At 42.7% G+C, this 11684-nt stretch overlaps 1 pseudogene; it reads left to right on the top strand.

The window, feature by feature from the left end:
• The first annotated feature begins 551 nt into the window (after positions 1–551).
• Positions 552–11684, top strand: part of LOC129393137 (uncharacterized) — a 96819-nt pseudogene continuing 85686 nt past the window's right edge.

The raw sequence follows: 11684 nt of genomic DNA, 5'->3' as shown, positions 1-11684 counted from the left end.
GCTGAGAGAGATGAGAAAACTGCAGAAGAAAAGTTGAAACTACCAGAGGTTGCTCTATGAGGCTTAAGGAAAGAAGTCAAGTCTATAACATAAAAGTGCAAGATGAAATAGCAAGTGCTGATGTAGAAGCTGCAGCGAATTATTCAGAAGATCTAGCTAAGATCATTGATAAATGTGGCTACACTGAACAACAGATTTTCAATGTAGATAAAACAGCTTTCCATCAGAAGAGGATGCCATGCAGGATTTTCATGGCTAGAGGGGAGAAGTCAATGCCTAGCTTCAATGATTCTATGGACAGGCTGACTTTCTTATTAGGGGCTAGTGCAGCTGGTGAATCTAAGTTGAAGCCAATGCTTGTTTACCATTCTGAAAATCCTAGGATCCTGAAGAATTATGCTAAATCTACTCTGACTGTGTTTTATAAATGAAACAACAAAGCCTGGATAATGGCACATCTGTTTACCACATGATTTACTAAATATTTTAAACCCACTGTTAATAAGAACTGCTCAGAAAAAAAAATTTCAAACTATTACTGCACATTGACAATGCACCAGAATCATCCTGTGGTCATTTCCCCAGTTCCAGAATGCATAATTGGTATAGACATACTTAGCAGCTGGCTGAACCCCCACATTGGCTCCCTGACTGGTAGGGTGAGGGCCATTATGGTGGGAAAGGCCAAATGGAAGCCATTAGAGCTGCCTCTACCTAGAAAAATAGTAAATCAAAAACAGTATCATATCCCTGGAGGGATTGCAGAGATTAGTGCCACCATCAAGGACTTGAAATATGCAGGAGTGGTGATTCCCACCACATCCCTGTTCAACTCTCCTATTTGGCCTGTGCAGAAGACAGATGAACAGTGGACTATTGTAAGCTTAACCAAGTGTTGACTCCAATTGCAGCTGCTCTACCAGATTTGGTTTCATTGCTTGAGCAAATTAATGCATCTCCTGAGACCTGGTATGCAGCCATTGATTTGGCAAATGCCTTTTTCTCCATTCCTGTCCATAAGGCCCACCAGAAGCAATTTGTCCTCAGCTGGCAAGGCCAGCAATATACCTTTACTGTTTTCCCTCAGGGATATATCAACTCTCTGGCTTTGTGTCATCATCTTATTCGGAGAGGGCTTGATGGCTTTTCACTTCCACAAGGAATCACATCGGTCCATTATATTGATGACGTTATGCTGATTGGATCCAGTGAGTAAGAAGTAGCAAACACACTGGACTTATTGGTGAGACATTTGTGCACCAGAGGAAGGGAAAGAAATCCAACTAAAATTCAGGGACCTTCTACCTCAGTAAAATTTCTAGGAGTCCAGTGGTGTGGGGCCTGTCGAGATATTCCTTCTAAGGTGAAGGATAAGTTATTGCATTTGGCTCCTCATACAATCAAGAAAAAAAGACAACGCCTAGTGGGCCTATCTGGATTTTGGAGGGAACATGTTTTTCATTTGGGTGTGTTATTCTGGCTGGCCCATTTATCGAGTGACCCTAAAGGCTGCCAGTTTTGAGTGGGGTCCAGAATAGGAGAAGGCTCTGCAACAGGTCCAGGCTGCTGTGTAAGCTGCTCTGCTACTTGGGCCATATGACCCAGCAGATCCAATGGTGCTTGAGCTGCCAGTGGCAGATGGAGTTGTTGTTTGTAGCCTTTGGCAAGCCCCCATAGGTGAATCACAGAAGAGGCCTCTAGAATTTTGAAGCAAAGCCCTGCCATCTTCTGCAGATAACTACTCTCCTTTTGAGAGACAGCTCTTGGCCTGTTACTAGGCTTTGATAGAAACTGAACGTTCAACTATGGATCATCAAACACCATGCAGCCTCAACTGTCTATCATGAACTGGGTGCTTTCTGACCCATTTAGCCATAAAGTGGGTTATGCACAGCAGCATTCCATCATCAAATGGAAGTGTTATATGTGATCAGGCTCAAGCAGGTCCAAGTAAGTTACATGAGAAAGTGGCTTAAATGCCCATGATCCCCACTTCTGCCACCCTGCCTTCTCTCCCCAAGCATGCACCAATGGCATCATGGGGAATTTCCTATGATCAGTTGACAGAGGGAAAGAAGACAAAGGCCTGGTTTACTGATGGCTCTGCACAATATGCAGACACCACCAGAAAGTGGACAGCTACAGCACTACAGCCCCTTTCTAGGACATCCCTGAAGGAAAGCATCAAAGAGAAATCTTCCCAGTGGGCAGAATTGCGAGCAGTGCACCTGGTTGTGCACTTTGCATGGAAGAAGAAATGGCCAGATGTGCGATTATATACTGATTCATGGACTGTAGCCAATGGTTTGTCTGGACAGTCAGGGAATTGAAAGAAGCATGATTGGGAAATTGGGAAATTGGTGACGAAGAAATTTGGGGAAGAGTTATGTGGATGTACCTCTCTGAGTGGTCAAAAACTGTGAAGATATTTGTATCTCATGTGAGTGCTCACCAAAGGATGACCTCAGCAGAGGAGGATTTTAATAATCAAGTCTATAGGATGACTAATTCTATGGACACCACTCAGCCTCTTTCCCCAGCCACCCCTGTCACTGCCCAATGGGCACATGAACAAAGTGGCCATGGTGGCAAGAATGGAGGTTACACATAGGCTCAGCAACATGGACTTCCACTCACAAAGGCTGACCTGGCTACAGCCACTGCTGAGTGCCCAGTTTGTCAGCCACAGAGACCAACACTGAGCCCTCGATATGGCACCACTCCTCAGGATGATCAGCTAGCTACCTGGTGGCAGGTTGATTATATTGAACCTCTTCCACCATGTAAAGGGCAGGGGTTTGTCCTCACTGGAATATACACTTACTCCAGATATGGGTTTGCCTATCCTGCATGCAATGCTTCTGCCAAGACTTGTATCTGTGAACTCACGGAATGTCTTATCCACCATCATGGTATTCCACACAGCATTGCCTCTGACCAAGGCACCCACTTTATGGCGAAGAAATGTGGCAGTGGGCTCATGCTCCTGGAATTCACTGGGCTTACCATGTTCCCCATCATCTTGAAGGAGCTGGATTGATAGAACAGTGGAATGGCCTTTTGAAATCCCAATTACAACACCAATTAGGTGACAATATTTAGCAGGGCTGGGGCAAAGTTCTCTGGATGTCTATGTATGCTCTGAATCAGCATCCAATATAGGGTACTGTTTCTCCCATAGCCAGGATTCACAGGTCCAGGAATCAAGGGATGGAAGTGGAAGTGGCACCATTCACTATCACCCCTAGTGACCCACTAGCAAAATTTTTGCTTCCTCTTCCTGCGACATTACATTTTGCTGGCCTAGAGGTCTTAGTTCCAGAGGGAGGAATGTTGCCACCAGGAGACACAACAACGATTTCATTTAACTGGAAGTTAAGATTGCCACCTGGCCACTTTGGGCTCCTCCTACCTCTAAGTCAACAGGCTAAGAAGGGGATTACAGTGTTGGCTGGAGTGATCAATCCGGACTATCAAGATGAAAACAGTCTACCACTCCACAATGGAGGTGAGGAAGAGTATGCATGGAATACAGGAGATCCATTAGGGCATCTCTTAGTATTACCATGTCCTGTGATTAAGGTCAATGGGAAACTACAACAACCCAATCCAGGCAGGACTACAAATGGCCCAGACCCTTCAAGAATGAAGGTTTGGGTCACTCCACTGGTAAAAAGTCACGACTTGCCGAGGTGCTTACTGAAGGCAGAGGGAATACAGAATGGGTAGTAGAAGAAGGTAGTCATCAATACCAGCTATGACCACGTGACCAGCTGCAGAAACGAGGACTATAATTGTCATGAATATTTCCTCCTTGCTTTGTTAAGGACATGTTTGTGTTTGTACTAAGAAAATATCTTCATTTTATTTTCTTTTTCCTTTATCATGTGAAATAAGACTTCATATCAGCTTTTTAAGTATTGTTAACTTTATATAATAGCATTTGGGGCAGGAATTGGTGCGTTTCTGGCCGTATAAAGGATAACTGTATTATGTTAGGTATAATTATCACCTTATTATTCTTATTATTTGTAGATAATGCATGATTTCAGGATATGTGTATGGGTTCAAGGTGACAAGGGTGCACTTGTGATGGTTAACACTGTCAACTTGATTGGATCGAAGGATGCAAAGTATTGTTTCTGAGTGTGTCTGTGAGGGTGTTTCCAAAGGAGATTAACATTTGAGTCAGTAGACTGGGAGAGGCAGACCCACCCTCAATCTAAGTGGGTACCACCTAATCAGCAGCCAGCATGGCTAGGATAAAAGCAGACAGAGGAACACGGAAGGACTGGACTGGCTAAGTCTTTCAGCCTTTATCTTTCTCCCATGCTGCCTGCTTCCTGCCCTGGAACATCGGACTCCAAGTTCTTCAGCTTTTGGACTCTTGGACTTATGCCAGTGTTTTGCCAGAGGCTCTTGGATCTTTAGCCACAGATTGACGACTGCACTGTCATCTTCCTACTTGTGAGGTTTTGGGACTCAGACTGGCTTCCTTGCTCCTCAGCTTGCAGACAGCCTATTGTGGGACTTCACCTTGTGATCATGTGAGTCAATACTCCTTAATAAACTCTCCTTTATATATACGTCTATGCTATTAGTTCTGTCCCTCTAAAGAACTCTAACTAATAAAGGTATATACATTGTTTTTTAGACACAATTCTATTGCACACTTAATAGACTATAGTGTTGTATAAAAATAACTTTTATATGCACTGGGAAGCCAAAAATACGGTGTGACTCACTTTATTGTGATACTAACTTTATTGGGAACAAAATCCTCAATATCTTCAAGGTATGCCTGTACAATGAAACATAATTCTTCCTTAAAAAGGAATGAGATTTTGACACATACAACGTGAATGAACTTTGGGAACATTATGCTAAGTGATATAAACCAGTCACAAAAAGTCAAAATACTGTATTATTCCACTTATATATGAGGTATCTAGAACTGAGTCATCAAACTTGTGGAAGTAAAAAGTAGAATAGTGATTGCTAGAGACTGAGGCAACAGGGAAACAGGGAGTAGCCAAATGGGTACAGAGTTTCAGTTTTGCAAGATGAAAAAGTTTTGGAGATGTGCTACACAACCATGTGAATGTCCTTAATATTATTGAACTACACACTTAAAAATAGTTAAAGTACACAAGAACAGAAAACCAAACACCGCAGGTTCTCACTCGTAAGTGGGAGCTGAACAATGAGAACACATGGACACAGGGAGGAGAACATCACGCACCAGGGCCTGTTAAGGGGTTGGGGGCTAGGGGAGGGATAGCATTAGGAGAAATACCTAATGTAGAAGATGGGTTGATGGGTGCAGCAAACCACCATGGCACATGTATACCTATGTAACAAACCTGCACATTCTGCACATGTACCCCAAAACAGGAAGTATAATAATAATTTTTAAAAGTTAAAGTAGTAAATTTTACCTTATGTATACTCTACCCTTACAGAGAATAAAAATAATAATTTTAAGATGAAATAAAATTCTGACACAGGCTATTACATGGATGAGCCTTGAAGATATTATGCAATGTGAAGTAAGCCAAACACACAAAAAAATAGCTATTGCATGATTCCACTTACATGAGGCATGTACAGTAGTCAAAGTCATAGAGATAGAAAGTAGAATGGTGTTCCCTGGGGGCTGGAGAAGAGGAGGATGGGGAGTTATCATTTAATGGAGTTGGGGAAGAAGAAGAAGTTTTGAAAATGGATGGTAGTGATGGCTGTGCAACAGTGTGAATGTACTTAATGCCACAGAACTGTACACTTGAAAATTCTTATGATGGTACATTTAATGCTGTGTATGTTTTGCCACAATAAGAAAAGAAAAAACAAATGAGAAAAATAAAGAAATCAAATATATTGCCAGCATTTAATAATTAACAGATTTAGTATAAACTAAAAGAGACTATCTGATAAGAGTGTGCCCATATTCAAAGACGGTGACAACTGAACTGAAGAGTGGTTGCCAGACTTGGACAGCAATCATGAATTTTTTAGCATCTTCAGCTCATTTCAGTTCCCACCTCCCTCTCTTCCATACTTCACTCAACATATTGCCTGCCTAGGCCCTGGAGCCATTTGAGTTTTTGGCACTGATACAGAAAAATGTAAGGAGGAGGCAATAACTTTTGACTGTTTGACCACACGGAGTCAGCCTCCTTGCAGGAAATTGACAGTGACTGCTCAGATGTTTTCAAATTTGGTCAAACCTAGTATATAAGTGAAAAAGCAGACAGTGAAGGCACTATAAAGAGTCTTCTTACCTTTTATTAAGTAGTCACATCCTGAGGCCAAACTGGGATAGGAGTTTTTCAAAATAGTTTTCTTTGCTTTGTGGTTAGTGGCAATTCCCAACAGATTGTGCCTTGCTATTAGAGGTTACTGTCTTACTGTGTATATGGCTGTGAGTTTTGTGTTTACAATTGACATTCTGAATGTGTTTTCTTTCTTGCATATTTCAACTCATTTTTACTATCAATTGAGGACATCTGGATACTATTTCTGTCAACCAAATATTTTCTATGCCTTCTAATTTTATGTCATAGGTAATGTTTATAACATCCTTTTAGACCTTTATTTAACATTGTCATAGTCTTTTGAACAAGATGGGAGAGGGGGAAGAACCCAGGAGCAGTTTCTCAGAGGCCTCCCCCAACGTTGACATTTAATGAAGTAAAGCCTTGAATATCACTGGCTCGCCAGTTATGATGCAACTAACCACCATCTGAGCCCGATCTTATTTCTCCAAAGTGTCCCTAAGACCATATCAAATGGTCGTATTTGCCCACTGTAATTCTCTGCTTTCCTAGCGTAGCATTCCTATTAAAGTCAGAGCTTTTAAAAAACTAGTAACTCAGCAGAATTCCTGTGGTACCCATGCTGTGGTGGGTAAGTCTGGACATCGGGAGCAGTTGTGTGTGGCTGTGGCTGATGGAGGAAGTGTACAGAGTTCAGACTCAAGAGTTAAGGGAAGCCAGGTGGAGAGTTTAGCCACGGAATGGAGATTTTATCATTTTATTCTGTGTTTTAGAGGCTAGAAATATGTCTTGGTGGTAACAAAGGAAAGCTTTTAGAAGCTTCTTTAACATTTTTTTCTAGTGGTTAAAAAGTCAGCAATTTTGAATCTGTAAGGAACTAAGAATAATGCTTTCAGCCAGAATATTAGAGCTGCCTCTGGATGGGATTGGTATTTATTAAATAACAGCAACCTATGACTCTTACCACCAAATACCCAGCTTTATTAGATACAGCCATCTACTCAAGAAAGACCAGAATCCCACCACGCAGGCCTCTTTTCCATTCACTCTGCTGCTAGGCAGCCCCAGTGGTTCCACAGACCTGGCAAACATGCAAGCAGCTGGAAAGTGAACAGAGCCTTTGCTTCCCATCCTGGAAGAATTGCACAGAGAAAGAAGTAGAGCCCAAGGGAGTTTTTCAGCTGAGAAAGCAGCTGACATCTCATTCTACGAGTGTTAGAGACCCAGAGACCCACAGCACTAGTGTTGTCCCCAGACCAGGAAGCTGAAAGTTCCTGCTCAGATTAGGACCTTTGTCAAATGGCAAATTGGAGACATAGCTGAAAGCAGAGAGTCATAGCCGTAAATGAATGCGTTCATGGCAGAGACCCACCCAGGCCACAGTCAGGATGGCTGGTGGCAACAATGGGCCAAATGGGCACATCTAGAGTGGGGCAGTAGTGGACTCAGTGATCCCTGGTCCCCACAAGGGGAATAATAAGAAACAACCACATGACTCTGTCTCACACACACACACACACACACACACACGTGTGTGTTCAGGCCAGAGTATGTAATTATGTCTGACAACACACTAGTGGCTGTTTCCACCAGCCTAATTCTGGCAGAAATAGATGACATGCCCAGATTAGAATAATTCAGAAAGCTTAAAAACGGGACTGTTGACCAGGGTGTTAGCAGAGTTTACAGAAACCACAAGGGGAAGAATAGTATAATACCTTAAGAAAGTGGAGTTACTGATTCTTGGCTGAAGAAGCAAGAGGAAGGAGCAGTTACAGCAACTCAGAGGCAGAGAGGATGCCCTGCAGAGGATCCAGTATCAGAGCTGAGACCTGCGGATGAAGGATGCAGCCCCTCTGGCCATCCTGCAGGGAGAGAGCTGAGGAATGCATGCCCATCCCCTGCCCCTGCCAGTGCTCCACATCTGCCTCAACCACAGGATAAGGGGCTGGTGGTGTGACCCATACAGCCTCTCCGGTCAAGAGCAAAGTGGACAAGGGCAAAGAAGAGATGCTGGGGAGCAAAGAGAAGATAGCACAGAAAGGGAGAACTTTTCCTCTCTAGTGAATACTGTGAACCCCCAAATTTTAAAACAGGTCTTAATTAATTAAGAAAGTCTGGCCGGGCGCAGTGGCTAACGTCAGTAATCCCAGCACTTTGGGAGGCGGAGGCTGGTGGATCACCTGCGGTCAGGAGTTCAAGACCAGCCTGACCAACATGCAGAAACCCTGTCTCTACTAAAAATATAAAATTAGCCAGACGTGGTGGTGCATGCTTGTAATCCCAGCTACTTGGGAGGCTGAGGCAGGAGAATCTCTTTAACCTGGGAGGCAGAGGTTGTGGTGAGTCGAGATCATGCGCCATTGCAGTCTAGCCTGGGCAACAAGAGCAAAACTCTATCTCAAATAAAAAAAGAAAGAAAAAGAAAAAAAGAAAAGAAAGAAAATTTATTTTGCCAAGGTTGGGGATGCACACGCCCGTGACACAGCCTGAGGAGGTCCTGACTGACATGTGCCCAAGATGGTCAGAGCACAGCTTGGTTTTATATATTTTAGGGAGACATGAGACATCAATCAACATATATAAGATGAACACTGGTTCAGCCCAAAAGGCAGGACAACTGGAAGCAAAAGCGGGACAACTCAAAGAGGGGAGGGCCTTTCAAGGTCACAGATAGGTGAGAGACAAACGGTTGCATTCTTCTGAGTTTCTGACTAGCCTTTCCAAATGAGACAGTCAAATATGCATTTATCTCAGTGAGCAGAGAGATGATTTTCAATAGAATGGGAGGCAGGTTTGCCCTAAGCAGTTCCCAGCTTGAATTTTCCCTTTAGCTTAGTGATTTTGGGGCCCCAAGATATTTTTCTTTCATCATACAAAGGGAAGCAAAAGAGGGGGTTAGTATTGTGAGCTTACTCCTAAATTCTAAATATCCTGAGATTAATTTTACATAATTCCTGGCAATTTCATTCCTATTTTGTGCCAGACATTTTTAGACACTTTACACATTTTATTTCTTTTAATCTTTACAAACATCCTATGATATAAATATTAGTATTGGCACATTACAAATGAGGAAACTGAAACTCAGAGATGCCAGGAAAACAAGCAGGAAAAAATGCATGTAAGCCTGAAGCTACTGGACTCCAGGGTCTGTCAGTTGTTCTTTTCCAGTGCCAGTCTGTTCTAGGCCACCACTGGAAAAGAACAGAACCAATTAGTGTCAGAAGTGGCTATTAGCAGTAGGGTCTGTGTGGCCTCTTTTAATCGAATGAAGACCATGAACTCTCTATCTAGATGCAGGGAAGTGACCTGGCTCCAGCCAGCTAGTTTTCATCAGCAGTTCTGGTCGGAGAGGGTGGCCAGCAGTTAATAGTTGTAAATGGTTGAGTATCTGGGAGACTGGTGGTGATATTTTTGGATGCACCACTTGCAGAGCAAACCTTTCTAATCTACTTTCTAGGCATAAGAGAGTTTCATGCTGCCTTCATTTTTAGAAAATTGAACATGTTGCCATGTCATGAGTTAAATTAGGTTTAGCCTAAAGCTGCCTCCTTGTTTTTAAGTTTGTACTAAAGGTTTCTCCATAAGTAGTGAACTGTAACCAAACTGGTTGTGTAAACAGACTATAACCTATTCCTGTACCAATCACTGAATTTTGACCAAAGGTGGCCAGCTGTTCAAACCGTGATCACATAAGGCAAACAAACACTGAGCTGTAACCAGTGCAGATGTTTTTCTACCTTTCTTCTTTTTTTCTATATGTCAGTTTCCTTTTTCTGTCTATAAATCTCCTCTGACCGTGCAGCAGCACCTGAGTTGCTCTGAACCTACTCTGGTTTGTAGGGCTGCCCAATTCACCAATCATTCCTTGCTCAATTGAACTTCTGTTAAATTTAACTGGTCTGTTTTTCTTTTAACATATGAGATCCCCCTCACATGTTGGTCTACTTTTTACTGAGTTTACCCTGAACAATGAGCATGGAAATGATTGAAAGCTGGACTGCTCTCATGGGCCTTGCTAATTCAACGAATGTTTATTGAACTTCACTATGTGCTAGACACTGTTATAGATCCTGGAGATGCAGTGGTTTAAAGACAGACAAGGTCACTACCCACACAGATGTTAGAGTCTAGCTATGAAACACGTGGAAAAAAACTTCAAGTACAATTATTAACAGACCGTAAATAGTATGAAATGATAGGGTGTAACTGGAAGGCAAGGGGGCAACTTTACACAGATCATAAGGAAAGACCTCTGCGAAAAAGTCATGTTTAAACTCAGATCTGGGCCAGGCGCGGTGGCTTATGCCTGTAATCCCAGCACTTTGGGAGGCCGAGGTGGGCAGACCACCTGAGGTCAGGAGTTCGAGACCAGTCTGGCCAACATGGCAAAACCCTGTCTCTAATAAAAATACAAAAATTAGCTAGGCATGGTGGTGCACACCTGTAATCCCAGCTACTTGGAAGGCTGAGGCAGGAGAATCGCTTGAACCCAGGAAGGAGAGGTTGCAGTGAGCCGAGATTGTACTCCAGCCTGGGCAACAAGAGCAAAACTCCGTCTCAAAAAAATAATAAATAAATAAATAAATAAATAAATAAACTCAGATCTGTAGGATAGTCAGAGCCAGCCATGCATTGTACTGACAGGGCATCCTGGCCAGTGGGGCCAGAAAGCAGTGGGCTAGAAGGAGAACCGTGTGAGATGATCACGGAGATGTAGGGTCTAGGTCATGTGGGGTCACAGATGCCTTTTTTGTTCTGTTAACGGAAATCCTTGAAGATTTTAAGTGGGGAAACAACATGATATACTTGATATTTTTAAAAGATCACTTATGCTGCTATGTGAGAAGCGGGGTGAAGTGGGGTGAAGAATGAAGAACCAAACAAGGGAGAATGTTTGAAAAGCTATCTTTGTGGTCTATGTGAAAAGCAATTTGTATCACAGCCATGGCCATGCACATTGGGTGAAAATGAGGGATCTGAGTGTATTGTGGAGGTAAAACCTCAAGAATTTTGATTAGGTTGAATGGGGTGATATAAAGGAAGAAAGCAAGAATTACATTTAGGTGTTTTGCCTGAAAAACTGTGTGAATGGTGGTGATATTAACTGAGAAGAGGGAAACAGGTTTGAAACTACAAGAATTCCATTTTGTAAATATTGAGTTTGCAATTGCTTTTTGGGCATCCAAATAGAGTTGTCAAGTTATGTAGATGGTATACTAGTCTGGAGTGCAAGTGAAAGCTGGAGAAACACATTTGGGAGCTGTTTCATTTTATATGATATAGAAAGCATGAGACTGGATGAGATTCCATAACAAGAGAGGATAGACAGGGGGCAAAATGGACCCATAGCTAAGCTCTGAGGTTGTCCAGTTCTTGAAGCCTAAAGACAGGGAAAGCATGATC

Source organism: Pan paniscus, chromosome 8, assembly GCF_029289425.2.
Source record: "Pan paniscus chromosome 8, NHGRI_mPanPan1-v2.0_pri, whole genome shotgun sequence".
Taxonomy (NCBI): Eukaryota; Metazoa; Chordata; class Mammalia; order Primates; family Hominidae; genus Pan; species Pan paniscus.
Note: the sequence above shows the minus strand (reverse complement) of the source record. Positions and strands in the feature narration are given on the sequence as shown.